This window comes from Pseudochaenichthys georgianus, chromosome 1 (assembly GCF_902827115.2).
Source record: "Pseudochaenichthys georgianus chromosome 1, fPseGeo1.2, whole genome shotgun sequence".
NCBI classification, from domain to species: Eukaryota; Metazoa; Chordata; class Actinopteri; order Perciformes; family Channichthyidae; genus Pseudochaenichthys; species Pseudochaenichthys georgianus.
The window spans coordinates 926,472-944,656 of record NC_047503.1 but is presented as its reverse complement, the minus strand read 5'-3'; positions in this window follow the sequence as shown (position 1 = coordinate 944,656).

Here is an 18,185-nt window from a genome sequence, read left to right as displayed (position 1 = left end):
AACTCCAATGATGATAGGCTATAAAGTTCTACAATATACCTTCATGTTACAAAAAATACACAGCCACTTGTTTGTATTTGTCAATGATGTTTAAATCAGATGTATATTATTATACAGTTCCTACTGACCTTACTGTTTAAATCAGATGTATATTATACAGAAAGTTCCTACTGACCCTATACTGTTTAAATCAGATGTATCTTTATACAGAAAGTTACTACTGACCTATAGGCCTACTGTTTACAAAAGATGCCTGAAAAAATAAACATTTAAAAAAGTGGCCGCGATGTCTATCCCATGTCACTCTATTATTGATTTAGGGGAGGGGGCGGGGCCCCATGGTTTTCGTCAGAATGTAAAAATTACATTAGTTACGAATTTGTGTTCTCAAAAAACAGTGCATTGTTCGTAATGCAACTGTGATTTTTATTAAATTAGTTAGTTTTTAAGGAAGGCCAGAGCTTCAGCTGTGTCAAATAGATTGTTCCCTTTAGTTAACGTTATTTAAAAGATAATGATCATGTCCCCTGTATTGTATTACGAGCGTCCATTCCCATTGGATAACAGAGAATTTTACACCCGGAAGTAAGTATTCTCCTTACTGTCGATTGATTTGACAGTGATATCTGCACTACTCATCGACCAAAAAACACCAAATTATCCTTGTTGATTACACAACATTGATTGGTTTGAATTGTGAACAATGCTTTTGTATTTTCCCCCTTCAATTCGGAGAGACAAAGATTTTTTCGGAGTTTTTGGATGGCAGAAGACACTACACTACCCAGAATCCTCAGCTATCGTTTGGGACTACACCATGTGCTTAGCTTGACAAACCCCATGATCAGTCCTCAAGCTCTTTGATTGGTTGACCTCCAACTGCATTCCATATGAAAAAGGTTTCGTAAAAGAGAAAATCATACTTTATTCAGCAGTGCTTGCTTTACTCTTTGAAAGTCATCACATGAATGCATTGTAATAAATGGTTTGGCTGCATTAAATATTACACATCTGTCGTAGTTCTTTATTTATCTACAGAGATCGGGCTCAGAATAGACCGGAAACTATTCTTTTACCGTTCTGTTTTAATTTCACAATAAAGTTAGTAGTAATATTTTGTTTTGATATTATTGTTTTTTATTAACTACTAGACCGCTGTGTTGCTGTGGGTTTTTCCATCGCTTTTGTGTTACAAATATCAAAACAATAACAAAATAATATTCGTCGTAAACTAAACCAGAAACAGCAGTATATTTTATTTTGTTAACACTGTAAACTTTACAGCTTTTTAACCCAAACCACCTACTGGTTAAAGCACGTTATTGCACGTTTAGAGTAATTGCAATGCAGGAAGATTGTGTTGCTTTTTAACGACTGTTTAAAATGCCTTTTTCTTAATGTCTTTCATTTTTGTAAAGCACTTTTGAATGTGTTATATTTTATGAAAACATTTAAATATTAAGAGTACATACAAAATAGTGGGAAAGTAGAAGGTCAATGATATAAATATAGAATAGAAAATATCAAGAAGATACTCAAATGATATCTAGAATAAAACAGTTTAGTGCCTGATAGGAGGATGTGCTAACTAATAAGGCTTTATTTAAACATTAAAGAATACTTTAGGTTAAGGTCTTCTTTTAAATAGGAAAAAAGCTTTGGGGGTATCTATCTACAGATAAATATTAAGCCTGACAAAGTCTAAATTGCATGGTTTGTTTTGGAACTTGACAATCAACTTTCCTGCAATGTTAACTATGTTGAAGCACTTATTTTAACTGATATTATACACATTAATTATACTCTTATGTATGTAGATAGTATAAGAAATGTGCAGAATACGACAGTGTAATGGTGGAAGTATACACACATATTGATAGATGTCTTGTAATGCACTGTTGAGGAACCTGTGACTCAAGTTTTTCATTCATTACATAACTACACTATTGTGTATATGATATGTCAATACACCTTAGAACATCTTGAAATCTTGAAAGGGATGTGCAAAATAGCAATTATATACAGTCTTTAATTAACTATTAGAGAATAACGAGTAATGAATATGCTTTAAACGGATCTGCAGATAAATATTTAGTCTTCTCAAGCACCAACTATCAAATATCTCTCCTGATTGTTGGCACTTGACAATCACCTTCACTGAATTTCACTCAGGTGTAACTAAAGTCTGATTTAAGGGTTGTTTATATTTCACATCATTAATCCAAATCTGTAAAGTAACTAAAATAAATGTAGTGGAGTAAAAATACCAGGTTAACCTTAAAGAAAGCCCTCAGGATTATAAAAGACCCCCATCACCCCAGCCACAAACTGTTCTGTCTGCTGCCGTCTGGCAGGCGGTACCGCAGCATCCGGACTAAAACCACCAGACACAGAGACAGCTTCATCCCACAGGCTATACGATTATTAAACACCTGAACTTAGAAACAACATCCATAACATTCATCTGGCTGCTACTTAGAAATTATTTATCTAGTATATCATATTCCAATCAATAAAAAATAAATAAAAGGGTGATAAAAATGTCTAGGCAAAGGCTCTTTTGAAGAGATGGGTTTTTAGGCCTTTTTTAAAAGCCTCCACGGTCTGTGGTGCTCTCATGTGGTCGGGGAGAGCATTCCACAGACTGGGAGCAGCCGAGCAGAAGGCCCGGTCTCCCATAGTACGGAGCTTAGTCCTGGGGGGTTTGAGGAAATTGGAGTTGCTGGAACGGGTGGTCCGCAAGGAGGTATGGGGGGTGAGGAGTTCCTTGAGGTAGGGAGGGGCAGTTCCATGGACACACTGGTGGGTGAGGACGGAGACCTTGAATTCGATCCTCAGTTCCACGGGTAGCCAGTGTAGTGCTTTGAAAATGGGGGTGATGTGATCATATTTGCGCACCCTCATCAGGATCCTAGCAGCGCTGTTCTGAATGTACTGGAGCTTTTGGATGCTTTTGTTAGGGATCCCGATGAGGAGTGCATTGCAGTAGTCCAGCCTGGAGGAGACAAAGGCATGGACCAGCTTTTCGGCATCAGACAGAGTGAGTGTGGGGCGGAGTTTGGCGATGTTCCTGAGGTGATAAAAGGAGTTCTTGCACAGCTGTTTAATGTGGGCCTCAAAGGTCAGATGGGCGTCCATTTTAACACCCAGGTTGGTGACTGTTGAGGAGAGGGGAGTGTCCTGGCCGGAGAAGGTGATGGTGGTGATGGTGGATGACCGAACCTGGTGTGGGGTGCCAACTATAATGGCTTCGGTCTTGGAGCTGTTGAGTTTCAGGAAGTTTTGCTTCATCCACGCCTGAATCTCCTCCAGGCAGGCAGTGAGTGTGGGTGAAGGCAGGGCTGCAGAGGAGGTAGGGTTAATCCTGAGGTACAGTTAGGTGTCATCAGCGTAGCAATGGAATGATACTCCATGTCGGCTGATGATAGAGCCATGGGGGAGCATTTAGAGTGTGAAGAGGGTGGGGCCAAGAACTGATACTTGAGGGACACCACAGGTGATGTTGTGGGTACCCCGACTCTGCCTCGCCCAAGGAGACCTACTCTGTTCTCCCGGTGAGGTATGATCTGAACCAGTCAAGGGGAGAGTCAGAGAGTCCGATGGTGGAGTGCAGACGATGGAGGAGGATGCCATGATCGACGGTGTCGAAAGCTGCAGTGAGATCGAGGAGGATGAGGAGAGAGGGAGAGCCAGCATCAGCCGTCATCAGCAGGTCGTTGGTGACCCTGACCAGGGCAGTTTCTGTGCTGTGGCCTGAGCGGAAACCAGACTGTAATTTCTCAAATAAGTTGTTGGAGTTTAAGTGGTCCTGGAGCTGAGCAGCAACTAGTTTTTCCAGCACTTTTGATAGAAAAGGAAGGTTGGAAATGGGTCTGTAGTTAGCTAGCACTCCCGGGTCAAGGGAGGGTTTTTTGAGATGAGGTTTGATGACAGCGGTTTTTAGGGCAGAGGGGACATGGCCAGCCTGGAGTGAGAGGTTTACTATCTTAGTGATCATGGGGCTCATGGTACAGATGTACGATTTTACAAGAGCTGACGAAAGGGGGTCCAGGACACAGGTGGAGGGCTTCATCCTCCTAACGATGCCCTCAACCTCTCGCTGAGAGATGTCCGTGAAACAGCGAAGAGGCTGGGTTGTCCCAGGCTGTGGGTCAGCAGTTGTAACTGGAGGTGCAGAGGGGCTAGAGAGGAGGGAGCGGATAGTATCAACTTTGTTAGTGAAGAAGGCGGCAAAGTTGCCACACTGCTTCTCATTGGAGTCGGAGTGTAGAGGACTTTGGGGTTTGAGGAGGTGGTTTATGGTGGAGAAGAGTTGCTTGGAGTTTCCAGTACTGTTGTTGATGAGGGAGGAGTAGTACTGGGACCGTGCATCTCTGAGGGACTGTGCATAGGCCTTCTGGTGTTCATGATAGGCTAACCGGTGAACAGTGAGTCCTGTGGCCTTGAGCCGCCGCTCAAGGACACGCCCAGCTGTCTTCATTCTCCGCAGTTCGCCGGTGTACCAAGGGGCTGAGCGCGAGAAGGTGACCATCCTGGTTTTGAGGGGCGCGTGCAGATCAAGGAGACTCTTAAGGGACTGGTTGTAATATGCAACTGACTCACTTACTGATGAGAAGTTGGCGGAAGAAAGATGCTGGAGGTCCAGGGTCATGGTGTCCGGGTTGATGTTCCTCAGGTTCCTGAAGCGGATTTGGCATTTGGGCATGCTGAGTGGGGATTGGAAAGAGAGCTCCATAGAGATGGTCTTGTGGTCAGACACCCCCAAGTCATACACTAGCAGATTGCTGATGGGGGCGGAGTTTGTGATGACCAGGTCGAGCGTGTGGCCCTTGGCGTGTGTGGGGACATTAACATGCTGTGTCAGATTGAGGCAGTCCAGAAGTAGCAGAAACTCAGTGCCAAAGTGGCAGGAGGGGGAGTCGACATGAATATTAAAATCTCCAAGTATGATAATATTGCCAGAGGTTGTGCATAGCGTAGTGAGAAGGTCTTGTATCTCTGGGATGAAAGCTGAGTTGGGTTTGGGTGGCCGGTAGATCAGAAGTATTGTCAGGGCAAAGGGGGGTTTACATTTAAATGCAAGGCATTCAAAAGAGGACAATACAGGCAGGGGCAGGAGTGACAGTTCCAATTCCTTTCGGTAGATGACAGCTAGGCCTCCACCACGACCAGTGCTGCGGGCTTTCTCCAAGTAGCTGTAGCCAGGAGGGCAAGCTTCTGGCTGATGCCAGGTTTCCGTGAGGCACATGAAGTCCATTTTCTCATCAGTGATGTGGTCATGAATGAAGGATGCTTTATTACTGAGGGATTGTGTATTCAGAAGTTCTATTTTGGCTTTGGAAGATGTGGTGAATCTCTGTAGGGGCCGGAGTAGGCTGTAATCCACTCCATGTTTTCCAGACTCCTTCGTGTGTGGCGATCTCGCGATGCTCTCCGTGTATTCATGCAGCGGTCTCACGATGTTTCTGGCGCGATTTGACCCCTCCATGAACGGTCTCTGATGACGCGTCAGATGTGCGACACGACGGCAGACAGAGTGGATGGATGGAATATCTGCAACTCCGTGCTGGGAATATACAGTTTGTCTTCTTCTTGGGCTTCGGTGGATATAGCGAGGCCGACGAAGAACTCCAAGTTGTTTAATGACTGAGGTGCCGGTTGGAGCGTTGGAGTGGTTGAAGCTCAGGAGTTGGGGAATAGAAAACCTCAACATGTCAACAGGTCGGGCGCCGAAGAAGTTTGGTAGCGGTGCTTAGCAGCGAGGGCTAACAGCAACGAGACAACTGGAAGGCTATCCCGATAGTATACCTCGCGTCTGGGAATGAAACAGAGGATTGGGAGTCCGCCTGCTATCACAGTAGTAGCGGTAGAGAGGCAAGCAGTCAGCCGGAGATAGTCGGCGAATTTGGGCGATACAGCAGGTGAGTCCCGACAGTCGTCAGGTCCAAAACCGTCAATAATCACGAGGTTTAAGATATAAAAGCACTTGTTAAACAGACTCAAGTTTAGCCATATAGCTTAAAAGCAGATAAAACAGCTTAAAAGCAGATAAAAACTCTGAGGCGTAGGAGAAGCGGCGAACAAACAAGCGCCAGTGTCCTCTCCTCCTCTGAAGTTGTTCTCCAACAACTGGAAACAGGAAGTGACTGCTACTTGTAGACTCTTATTGCACTATTTCACTATTTTTTCTGTGTAGGCCTATCTGTTTTATTACGTAGCACTGTTGGAGGAGCCTGTGACCTAAGGGGGGGGGGGGGGGTAGGACACGTTTGATTCCTGTTTTGAATAGTGTGCCGTCGATGGGTTTCATTCCATTTCAAAGTCCTTCTTGACGCTCTGTGTAAACTTCGCACACTGCCACTCCAACATCCAATCACAGAGGTTGAGGACTGATCACAGGTTTGTCAAGCTAAGCACATGGTGTAGTCCCAAACGAAAGCTGAGGATTCTGGGTAGTGTAGTGTCTTCGGCCATCCTAAAACTCCGAAAAAACATTTGTTTCTCCGTATCGAAGGGGGAAAATACAAAAGCATTGCACACAATTCAAACCAATCAATGTTGTGTAATTAACAAGGATAATCTGGTGTGTTTTAGTCGATGAGTAGTGCAGATATCACTGTAAAATCAATCGACAGTAAGGAGAATACTTACTTCCGGGTGTACAATTCTCCGTTATCCAATGGGAATGGACGCTCGTAATACAATACAGGGGACATGATCATTATCTTTTAAATAACGTTAACTAAAGGGAACAATCTATTTGACACAGCTGAAGCTCTGGCCTTCCTTAAAAACTAACTAATTTAATAAAAATCACAGTTGCATTACACACAATGCACTGTTTTTTGAGAACACAAATTCGTAACTAATGTAATTTTTACATTCTGACGAAAAATAAAAATTATTATGAATACAAATAAAATAAAAGAAGCCTCCCGTGAGTTACTACAAGCTATAAAGTAGATTTAACGTTTTATAGAATAAAAGCTCACTGCGGGACGTTGTAGAAATGCGTGTGTGCACCACGACAAAGGAGCCTCATTCACTTTACATTGGGGTTGTTTGCGTGGTGCCGACACGTAAATGTAACACAGTTCGTGACTCCACCACGCATTGTGGTGTTAAGGAGTCGTGGTGGAGTCACGCATTCTGGTGTGATCAGGTTGGTTTAGGACCTGGGGTAGCAACGCAGTGTAGGCGGGGCGATCGGCTTTGTTGTTCCGTCGATCTCCCGCTGGATTGTATCATCCCCAATGAGATGTAGGAACGTCGTCACCTCCTCGGTCGACCACGGTGTGCTTTTCTTTGACGTTGCCATTTTTGTAGCTCCTCCATTTACAAAAATGCTGTGTATAAAAATGCTGCAAGCTTGCTTCTAGATATATATGCGACGCTAGGGATGATCTCGCACGCGATCTTGTGACGATTCTCTCTGACCAATCAGCAGTCGAGAGTGTTGACGTCACTAGTTCAGCCCTGGCTCTGGCCTGATAGAACCACGATTTTATGGGGCCGGAAAAAGAGGGAAAAAGTACCCGCTAGCCGGTACTATGCTATATGGAAAGGCCACCAAAAACTGGACTGGCCGCTTGAGGACGATTAACGACGCTTAAACGGGGCTACCCGCTGCAGTGGAAATGCGCCATAAGATGGCATGTTTCTTAATTGAACTGACCAGAAGTAGTTTTGGAAAATGGGAAGATCAAGAGCCCCCCCAAGGTTGCTGGCTTCACCAGAGTAAATAACTTGATTCTTGTTTTTTTTATTCAGCAGAGACATTTTGAGCTATGTCTATTGAGAGATTTAAGAGAGGCGTGTGGTGCAGTGGGTTTTGCGTTGGTGTTCGTATCAGAGGGTCACAGGTTCAAACCCCACTGCAGTCAGCATGTCGTTGTGTCCCTGAGACACTTCACCCCAAATTGCTCCTGTGGGGATTGCAAGTGACATGTAATGTAAGAAAATCAGCAGTAACAAAATATTCATTTGTATAACATTGATTGTTCCTAGCAGTGGTATTGGTAATGTGGCCCATTTAGACAAATCCTGTTTAATTTTGTCCGTGAGCGGAGTGTAATTTTCTGTGAACAGATTATCCACATGTGGTTTTATTTGTATTTAAAGCCACTTTGTGATAAATGAAAAGAAAAATCTTTTCCATGTTTCCTGTCATATGTAAGAAAAAAGCTTTCGATTTCTTAAAATTGATTTTATATCCTGAGTATCTTCCGAATTGCTCTATGGTATCGTGTAGATGTGGTACAGAATTTTCTGGATCCGTTACGTAAAGAATGATATCGTCAGCAAATAAAGAGATGTTGTGTTCAGTGTTAATCTTCACTCCTTTAATACTTGTGTTGTCTCGCACACATGACGCCAGTTGTTCAATCGCCATAGCAACAAGCAGGAAAGGAAAGAGTCTCCTTATATTGTCAGAAGAGTATCTGCCCTTTACAAAACCTGACTGGTAAGGATGAATTAGTTAAGGGTAATCTTACCCTTAACTAATTAATCCTTACCAGTCAGTTTCCAGTTGTTATGCTAATGATTTAGTGATAATCGCGATCCAAGAGACCTATAGGCCGAAATGAAAAACATTCCAAGGGGTCTTTTCCATCTTTATCTAGTAAAGTAATATATGCAAGATCCATTGATTGAGGAAGTGTTTTGTTGTGACAGAAGTTGTTAACCTTTGACATTAATATAGGAGGCAAACAAAAAACCATGGCTGTTGAAGTACTTACCTGGCTGGACTAAGGACTTCCGACAGACATTTGATCTCCAGTCTGCTAGCCGGAGGGAAGCTAACAACCGGCCTGCTAGCACTCCTGGTTGCCAACCTCCAACACCTCCAGTCCTTTCTCCATCATTTGCTTCTGCCCCTGATCCGTTTCTTGGATCTCGCCTGATGGTTGGAGGTCTGCGGAGCCTTCAACGCACACGTAACAGAAACAAGGCCAGGCTACCAGCCCGAGCCCCAGCAGCCATGCTTTCGGCTCCAGTTCCAGCTCCAGTTCCTGAACATTATTGTACATGTGTTTCAGCATTAAAATACACACATTTCAGCATTTATGTATTCTTAAATGTTTTTATTCCTGCATTTATTTATCTATTTTCGAATATATTCATCGATAACTGTATTCATTTATATCTTTTGTTGTGCATTTATAGTTATTTACCAAATGTTATGGAGCTGTCCACCATACATGATATGTTAGACACACATACACCAAACAACAGGCACTTCGTGCACATGGTCTGTGTGCGTGTGTGTGTGTGTGTGTGTGTGTGTGTGTGTGTGTGTGTGTGTGTGTGTGTGTGTATAGTGGTGACCTACCTCTGAGGGAAGGATGACCCTCATTTAGCCCATTCTCCAGCTGACAGTGACATGTTGAACAAATAGCTTGTGTCTCTCTCCCTCACTCACACACTCATTGAATGTGCAGTGTGTGAGAGTGTTACCCAGTGAATCCTCTCTCCCTCCCTCACACACTCCTCTCTCTTTCCTTCTCTACCTCCCATTTGCTGGAGCTGATCATGCTGCCGTCACTACTTCACTAACACTCTGCGGTTACATTACTTCATGGTGGTGTTCAATAGTAATGCAGCTGAGTATGGTTAAGTTGTACAGTACACGTCTGTGGCAAAGAGCATTTGACTAACCTTTATCAAGCAGCTTCCAGGCTCAGCCCTCTGTGATTGTCCTCAGTGATATTTGTCCATCTACATACACACAGCCTCAGAGATTACCAACAATCTAAATGTATTTTTTCAGAATGGTAACATCAGTTACAGTGTTTACTCTTTTTTTATAGATTTTGTAATGTATGAAACTTAGGTCGCAAAAAATAGTGCAAGCTCAGGTGGTAAATAGTCTTATGGCCTGTGGGATGAAGCTGTCCCTGAGTCTGGTGGTTTTAGTCCGGATGCTGCGGTACCGCCTGCCAGACGGCAGCAGACTGAACAGTTTGTGGCTGGGGTGATGGGGGTCTTTGATCATCCTGAGGGCTTTCTTCCTGAGCCTCTGGGAGAAGAGGTCCTCCATGGATGGTAGTTCTGTCATGGTGATGTGCTGTGCAGTTTTCACCACCCTCTGGAGAGTCTTAATGTTGAGGGTGTTGCAGCTGCCGTACCAGGCCGTGATGCAGCCAGTCAGGATCCTCTCTATGGAGCACCTGAAGGTCAGGATGCTCTCTATGGTGCACCTGTAGAAGGTCAGGATGCTCTCTATGGAGCACCTGTAGAAGGTCAGGATCCTCTCTATGGAGCACCTGTAGAAGGTCAGGATCCTCTCTATGGAGCACCTGTAGAAGGTCAGGATCCTCTCTATGGAGCACCTGAAGGTCAGGATGCTCTCTATGGAGCACCTGTAGAAGGTCAGGATCCTCTCTATGGAGGACCTGTAGAAGGTCAGGATGCTCTCTATGGAGCACCTGTAGAAGGTCAGGATCCTCTCTATGGAGCACCTGTAGAAGGTCAGGATCCTCTCTATGGAGCACCTGTAGAAGGTCAGGATCCTCTCTATGGAGCACCTGAAGGTCAGGATCCTCTCTATGGAGCACCTGTAGAAGGTCAGGATCCTCTCTATGGAGCACCTGTAGAAGGTCAGGATGCTCTCTATGGAGCACCTGTAGGAGGTCAGGATGCTCTCTAGGGTTCACCTGTAGAAGGTCAGGATCCTCTCTATGGAGCACCTGTAGAAGGTCAGGATCCTCTCTATGGAGCACCTGTAGAAGGTCAGGATCCTCTCTATGGAGCACCTGTAGAAGGTCAGGATGCTCTCTATGGAGCACCTGTAGAAGGTCGGGATCCTCTCTATGGAGCACCTGTAGAAGGTCAGGATCCTCTCTATGGAGCACCTGTAGAAGGTCAGGATCCTCTCTATGGAGCACCTGTAGAAGGTCAGGATCCTCTCTATGGAGCACCTGTAGAAGGTCAGGATGCTCTCTATGGAGCACCTGTAGAAGGTCAGGATCCTCTCTATGGAGCACCTGTAGAAGGATGCTCTCTATGGAGCACCTGTAGAAGGTCAGGATCCTCTCTATGGAACACCTGTAGAAGGTCAGGATCCTCTCTATGGAGCACCTGTAGAAGGTCAGGATCCTCTCTATGGAGCACCTGTAGAAGGATCCTCTCTATGGAGCACCTGAAGGTCAGGATGCTCTCTATGGAGCACCTGTAGAAGGATCCTCTCTATGGAGCACCTGTAGAAGGTCAGGATGCTCTCTATGGAGCACCTGTAGAAGGTCAGGATGCTCTCTATGGAGCACCTGTAGAAGGTCAGGATCCTCTCTATGGAGCACCTGGAGAAGGATCCTCTCTATGTAGCACCTGTAGAAGGTCAGGATCCTCTCTATGTAGCACCTGTAGAAGGTCAGGATCCTCTCTATGGAGCACCTGTAGGAGGTCAGGATCCTCTCTATGGAGCACCTGTAGGAGGTCAGGATCCTCTCTATGGTGCACCTGTAGAAGGTCAGGATGCTCTCTGTGTAGCACCTGTAGAAGGTCAGAGTCCTCTCTATGGAGCACCTGTAGAAGGTCAGGATCCTCTCTATGGAGCACCTGTAGGTCAAGATGCTCTCTATGGAGCACCTGTAGAAGGTCAGGGTCCTCTCTATGGAGCACCTGAAGGTCAGGATCCTCTCTATGGAGCACCTGTAGAAGGTCAGGGTCCTCTCTATGGAGCACCTGTAGAAGGTCAGGATCCTCTCTATGGAGCACCTGTAGAAGGTCAGGGTCCTCTCTATGGAGCACCTGAAGGTCAGGATCCTCTCTATGGAGCACCTGAAGGTCATGATCCTCTCTATGGAGCCCCAGAAGGTCAGGATGCTCTCTATGGAGCACCTGTAGAAGGTCAGGGTCCTCTCTATGGTCACCTGTAGAAGGTCAGGATGCTCTCTATGGAGCACCTATAGGTCAGGGTGCTCTCTATGGAGCACCTGTAGAAGGTCAGGATCCTCTCTATGGAGCACCTGTAGAAGGTCAGGATGCTCTCTATGGAGCACCTGTAGAAGGTCAGGATCCTCTCTATGGAGCACCTGTAGAAGGATCCTCTCTATGGAGCACCTGTAGAAGGTCAGGATCCTCTCTATGGAGCACCTGTAGAAGGTCAGGATGCTCTCTATGGAGCACCTGGAGAAGGATCCTCTCTATGGAGCACCTGAAGGTCAGGATGCTCTCTATGGAGCACCTGTAGAAGGTCAGGATCCTCTCTATGGAGCACCTGTAGAAGGTCAGGATCCTCTCTATGGTGCACCTGTAGAAGGTCAGGATCCTCTCTATGGAGCACCTGTAGAAGGTCAGGATCCTCTCTATGGAGCACCTGTAGAAGGTCAGGGTGCTCTCTATGGAGCACCTGGAGAAGGATCCTCTCTATGGAGCACCTGTAGAAGGTCAGGATCCTCTCTATGGAGCACCTGTAGAAGGTCAGGATCCTCTCTATGGAGCACCTGTAGAAGGTCAGGATCCTCTCTATGGTGCACCTGTAGAAGGTCAGGATCCTCTCTATGGAGCACCTGTAGAAGGTGAGGATGCTCTCTATGGAGCACCTGTAGAAGGTCAGGATGCTCTATATGGAGCACCTGTAGAAGGTCAGGATCCTCTCTATGGAGCACCTGTAGAAGGTCAGGATCCTCTCTATGGAGCACCTGTAGAAGGTCAGGATCCTCTCTATGGAGCACCTGTAGAAGGTCAGGATGCTCTCTATGGAGCACCTGTAGAAGGTCGGGATCCTCTCTATGGAGCACCTGTAGAAGGTCAGGATCCTCTCTATGGAGCACCTGTAGAAGGTCAGGATCCTCTCTATGGAGCACCTGTAGAAGGTCAGGATCCTCTCTATGGAGCACCTGTAGAAGGTCAGGATGCTCTCTATGGAGCACCTGTAGAAGGTCAGGATCCTCTCTATGGAGCACCTGTAGAAGGATGCTCTCTATGGAGCACCTGTAGAAGGTCAGGATCCTCTCTATGGAACACCTGTAGAAGGTCAGGATCCTCTCTATGGAGCACCTGTAGAAGGTCAGGATCCTCTCTATGGAGCACCTGTAGAAGGATCCTCTCTATGGAGCATCTGAAGGTCAGGATGCTCTCTATGGAGCACCTGTAGAAGGATCCTCTCTATGGAGCACCTGTAGAAGGTCAGGATGCTCTCTATGGAGCACCTGTAGAAGGTCAGGATGCTCTCTATGGAGCACCTGTAGAAGGTCAGGATCCTCTCTATGGAGCACCTGGAGAAGGATCCTCTCTATGTAGCACCTGTAGAAGGTCAGGATCCTCTCTATGTAGCACCTGTAGAAGGTCAGGATCCTCTCTATGGAGCACCTGTAGGAGGTCAGGATCCTCTCTATGGAGCACCTGTAGGAGGTCAGGATCCTCTCTATGGTGCACCTGTAGAAGGTCAGGATGCTCTCTGTGTAGCACCTGTAGAAGGTCAGAGTCCTCTCTATGGAGCACCTGTAGAAGGTCAGGATCCTCTCTATGGAGCACCTGTAGGTCAGGATGCTCTCTATGGAGCACCTGTAGAAGGTCAGGGTCCTCTCTATGGAGCACCTGAAGGTCAGGATCCTCTCTATGGAGCACCTGTAGAAGGTCAGGGTCCTCTCTATGGAGCACCTGTAGAAGGTCAGGATCCTCTCTATGGAGCACCTGTAGAAGGTCAGGGTCCTCTCTATGGAGCACCTGAAGGTCAGGATCCTCTCTATGGAGCACCTGAAGGTCATGATCCTCTCTATGGAGCCCCAGAAGGTCAGGATGCTCTCTATGGAGCACCTGTAGAAGGTCAGGGTCCTCTCTATGGTCACCTGTAGAAGGTCAGGATGCTCTCTATGGAGCACCTATAGGTCAGGGTGCTCTCTATGGAGCACCTGTAGAAGGTCAGGATCCTCTCTATGGAGCACCTGTAGAAGGTCAGGATGCTCTCTATGGAGCACCTGTAGAAGGTCAGGATCCTCTCTATGGAGCACCTGTAGAAGGATCCTCTCTATGGAGCACCTGTAGAAGGTCAGGATCCTCTCTATGGAGCACCTGTAGAAGGTCAGGATGCTCTCTATGGAGCACCTGGAGAAGGATCCTCTCTATGGAGCACCTGAAGGTCAGGATGCTCTCTATGGAGCACCTGTAGAAGGTCAGGATCCTCTCTATGGAGCACCTGTAGAAGGTCAGGATCCTCTCTATGGTGCACCTGTAGAAGGTCAGGATCCTCTCTATGGAGCACCTGTAGAAGGTCAGGATCCTCTCTATGGAGCACCTGTAGAAGGTCAGGGTGCTCTCTATGGAGCACCTGGAGAAGGATCCTCTCTATGGAGCACCTGTAGAAGGTCAGGATCCTCTCTATGGAGCACCTGTAGAAGGTCAGGATCCTCTCTATGGAGCACCTGTAGAAGGTCAGGATCCTCTCTATGGAGCACCTGTAGAAGGTCAGGATCCTCTCTATGGTGCACCTGTAGAAGGTCAGGATCCTCTCTATGGAGCACCTGTAGAAGGTGAGGATGCTCTCTATGGAGCACCTGTAGAAGGTCAGGATGCTCTATATGGAGCACCTGTAGAAGGTCAGGATCCTCTCTATGGAGCACCTGTAGAAGGTCAGGATCCTCTCTATGGAGCACCTGTAGAAGGTCAGGATCCTCTCTATGGAGCACCTGTAGAAGGTCAGGATGCTCTCTATGGAGCACCTGTAGAAGGTCAGGATCCTCTCTGTGGAGCACCTGTAGAAGGTCAGGATCCTCTCTATGGAGCACCTGGAGGTCAGGATCCTCTCTGTGGAGCACCTGTAGAAGGTCAGGATGCTCTATATGGAGCACCTGTAGAAGGTCAGGATGCTCTATATGGAGCACCTGTAGAAGGTCAGGGATGCTCTATATGGAGCACCTGTAGAAGGTCAGGATGCTCTATATGGAGCACCTGTAGAAGGTCAGGATGCTCTATATGGAGCACCTGTAGAAGGTCAGGATGCTCTCTATGGTGCACCTGTAGAAGGTCAGGATCCTCTCTATGGAGCACCTGTAGAAGGTCAGGATCCTCTCTATGGAGCACCTGTAGAAGGTCAGGATCCTCTCTATGGAGCACCTGTAGAAGGTCAGGATGCTCTCTGCACTCTTAGCCCGGCTTAGTTGACAAATGTATTTAGTTTCCTATCCATGTGAACATGATTTAAGTGGGGGGTGGACCTAACATCCTCTTGGGGGGTCCGGGGGGCATGCTCGCCCGGGAAGATTTGGTGCACTTTGAGAGCAACATTAAGAGCTCTATGGATACATCTCTCAACACCCAGATGAAACACAAATGTAAACAGATTTTCGATATTTTACAAATCACTCTCCTTTCAAACTGTATTCTTGTTTATTAATAACAACCTTTTTTTTTACTGTCATATAGTATTTTATACCTGTTTACTTTATTCTCTTGTTTTTTGATAACTATAATGATCATATAAAGATGTGCCTTTACCTCACTGGTTGGAGAAAAAGCTTCTTATATTCGTTAGCATAGCTAGCTAACCAGATGCTAATAACAACAAAGCTATTGACTGTATGCTCAGTATGACAGATGAGCAGATCACCACCGGGCCTTCAACTGAAGACACAGCCACGCAGAAACACCGGCATGTGTACGGCTCCTTATGAGTACTGCAATCTTTGTGCCGGAGCGGCGTTCCGGTGCTCTCCGGCAGAACTACACACCTGTCAGACGAGACATATACACCATGTGAAGACACGTTAGGCTCGTGTTGTGTTTAAGGAGACAGGCACTCGCTTATTTCATTATTTTGCGGTCTAGATTTCTTTAAAAAAAATGTTTGCGTGTGTTTATAAATTACCTCGAGGGCCGTATCAAATGGTCTCGCGGACCGTATACGGCCCGGAAGCCGGAGGTTCCCCACCCCTGCTCTACAGTGACATGTTTCCATGTTGTGACATTACATTCTTGAATGTTTATGTGTGTACAACAGTTTTAGGTTAATGACGGTTTAAGAGTGTATTAGTACATTTATTTTAATATCTTGGAAGTGTGTCTCCATGCTTTATGCTGTATGAATGCTTGTTGTTTGTATATTGTCTCCTCCTGAGTGTGTACGTCTCTTGTTGCTTTTTGTATCTTTGATGGCACCTTCAACAAAGGAGCAGCTCTACTCATCTCATTGTACCTGTGTAATGGCAGTAAAGTATTCCATTCTTCTTTAATGTTCAAAAAGCTCTTTATTTTTCTCATGCTGCCTGTGCTGCAGCACCTCTTTTCACCCTCTGTCCTATTTGTCAAATTAAATGTTATAATTCATGTGTCTGTATGTCTGTTTTGTACTGTATATTAATTTGTTATACTTCAAAAATAAAAATGTAAGAGCATTTGGAGTAACCTTTTTATATACATTTGGGTGATGTTTAATTTTCTAAATTGAGTCAGTAAGACAACTGGTGAACTTGTCATTATAATAAGAGTTAGAAATAAAAAAACACTAGTTAGTATGAAAATGTAAGTGCAATTGCTGCCTTGTCAACAAAACATAACTTGAATTTGTGAATTGGAAATTCTCCTTGCTTAGAATTGGGAGTTAAGATAAGGTAGAATTTAAAGTTGATATGACTAGATAATGAACATTTCTTCATTCACTAATGTAGAATTGTACGTTTTTTTTAACTCAAAGTATTACGTTATAACAATGGATGATCATTAATATAACAACTTAACTTAGTGGGTTGAAACAAAGTACATTTTTACTTTAAGTCAACTCATGTATATAAGGCAGCTCTTGAGCTTATGTTTTTAAGTTAAAACACCCTATTTATTTTTACAGTTGTAGTTTGGAGTGTACTGTAGGTTGGTTTGCGTATTTATGTACAGCCTTTTTCAGTTTTGTGTGAAGATTTTTGTTGATTTTGAAGTGTTTTTTTACAAAAATAATTCAAAGGACTTATTGTTGAGCTAAAATAAACTCATTATTATAGCAATTTTAACTAGTAGAAAACATGCACATTGTGGAATAGTTTCCTTTGTTGTTGTCTGCTCTTGTGCGTAATGAATACTAAAGAAGACCATTGTCTCTGTGTTAACTGATTATTTTGTAGAAGACTGTTGAGTATTAAACAATTGCGTGAGTGTGAGGGTATTAAAATAAATTGGTCGGTAAGTCAGAGATGTGCAACTATATTTAACTTTTTGTTTTAAATGTCTTTTTATAATAATAATAATAATAATTCCTTGCATTTATTATAGCGTTTACAGATACACATCACACACATATGTTTTATACATGCAATGGTCATTGTGGACAATACCCACAGGAGCAAATTCAGGTGAAGTGTCTTGCCCAAGGACACACCGGCTTATAAATTATTATAGGAAGTGCCCTTTTTCTCACTTGAGCTCCTGCCCTCCAAAATGACTGGGCACGTCACTGTGACTCGATTTTTTTTTTTAGTGATAGTGGCTTTCGTTCCGGTGCACTCCGACAGCATTTAGCACTAGCCTACATCGAGATTAAGATTAAACAAACTTCTTTCACTTGGGATTACACATATGGAGTTGGCCAGATGTGTGTCAATTACTGTTCATGGTAATTTTAAAACAAATGCCGGTGTCAGACACACACATACACCAAGCACACACACTCACAGAGCAGAGCAGAGCAGAGCACACACACACACACACACACACACACACACACACACACACACACACACACACACACACACACACACACACACACACACACACACACACACACACACACACACACACACACACACACACACACACACACACACACACACACACACACACACACACACACACACACACACACACACACCATGTAGCATTTCACGTTTCCATAGCAACAACAACTTCCTGTCAACAGCGTAAACTCGCCTTCAAAATAAAAGCATCTAAATAAAACAGGAAGTTAACCTAAATTACATTTAAGACATATACAACTGCAATGAAAGTTCAGTTTCACAGAACACAAATTGGGTTATTTACACATCATGCGCCTTAGTGACCGGACATCTCCTTCATAAAACGAGTAATAGGGGGAATAATCGGGCAGTTTGATGTGTGTTGAGGTGTGTGTGTGTGTGTGTGTGTGTGTGTGTGTGTGTGTGTGTGTGTGTGTGTGTGTGTGTGGCTAAAACATAGCAGCCTCGATCTCTATTCAGCTGTTCTAATGAAGGTAAACACAGTGTTGGCACTGCGTAAAA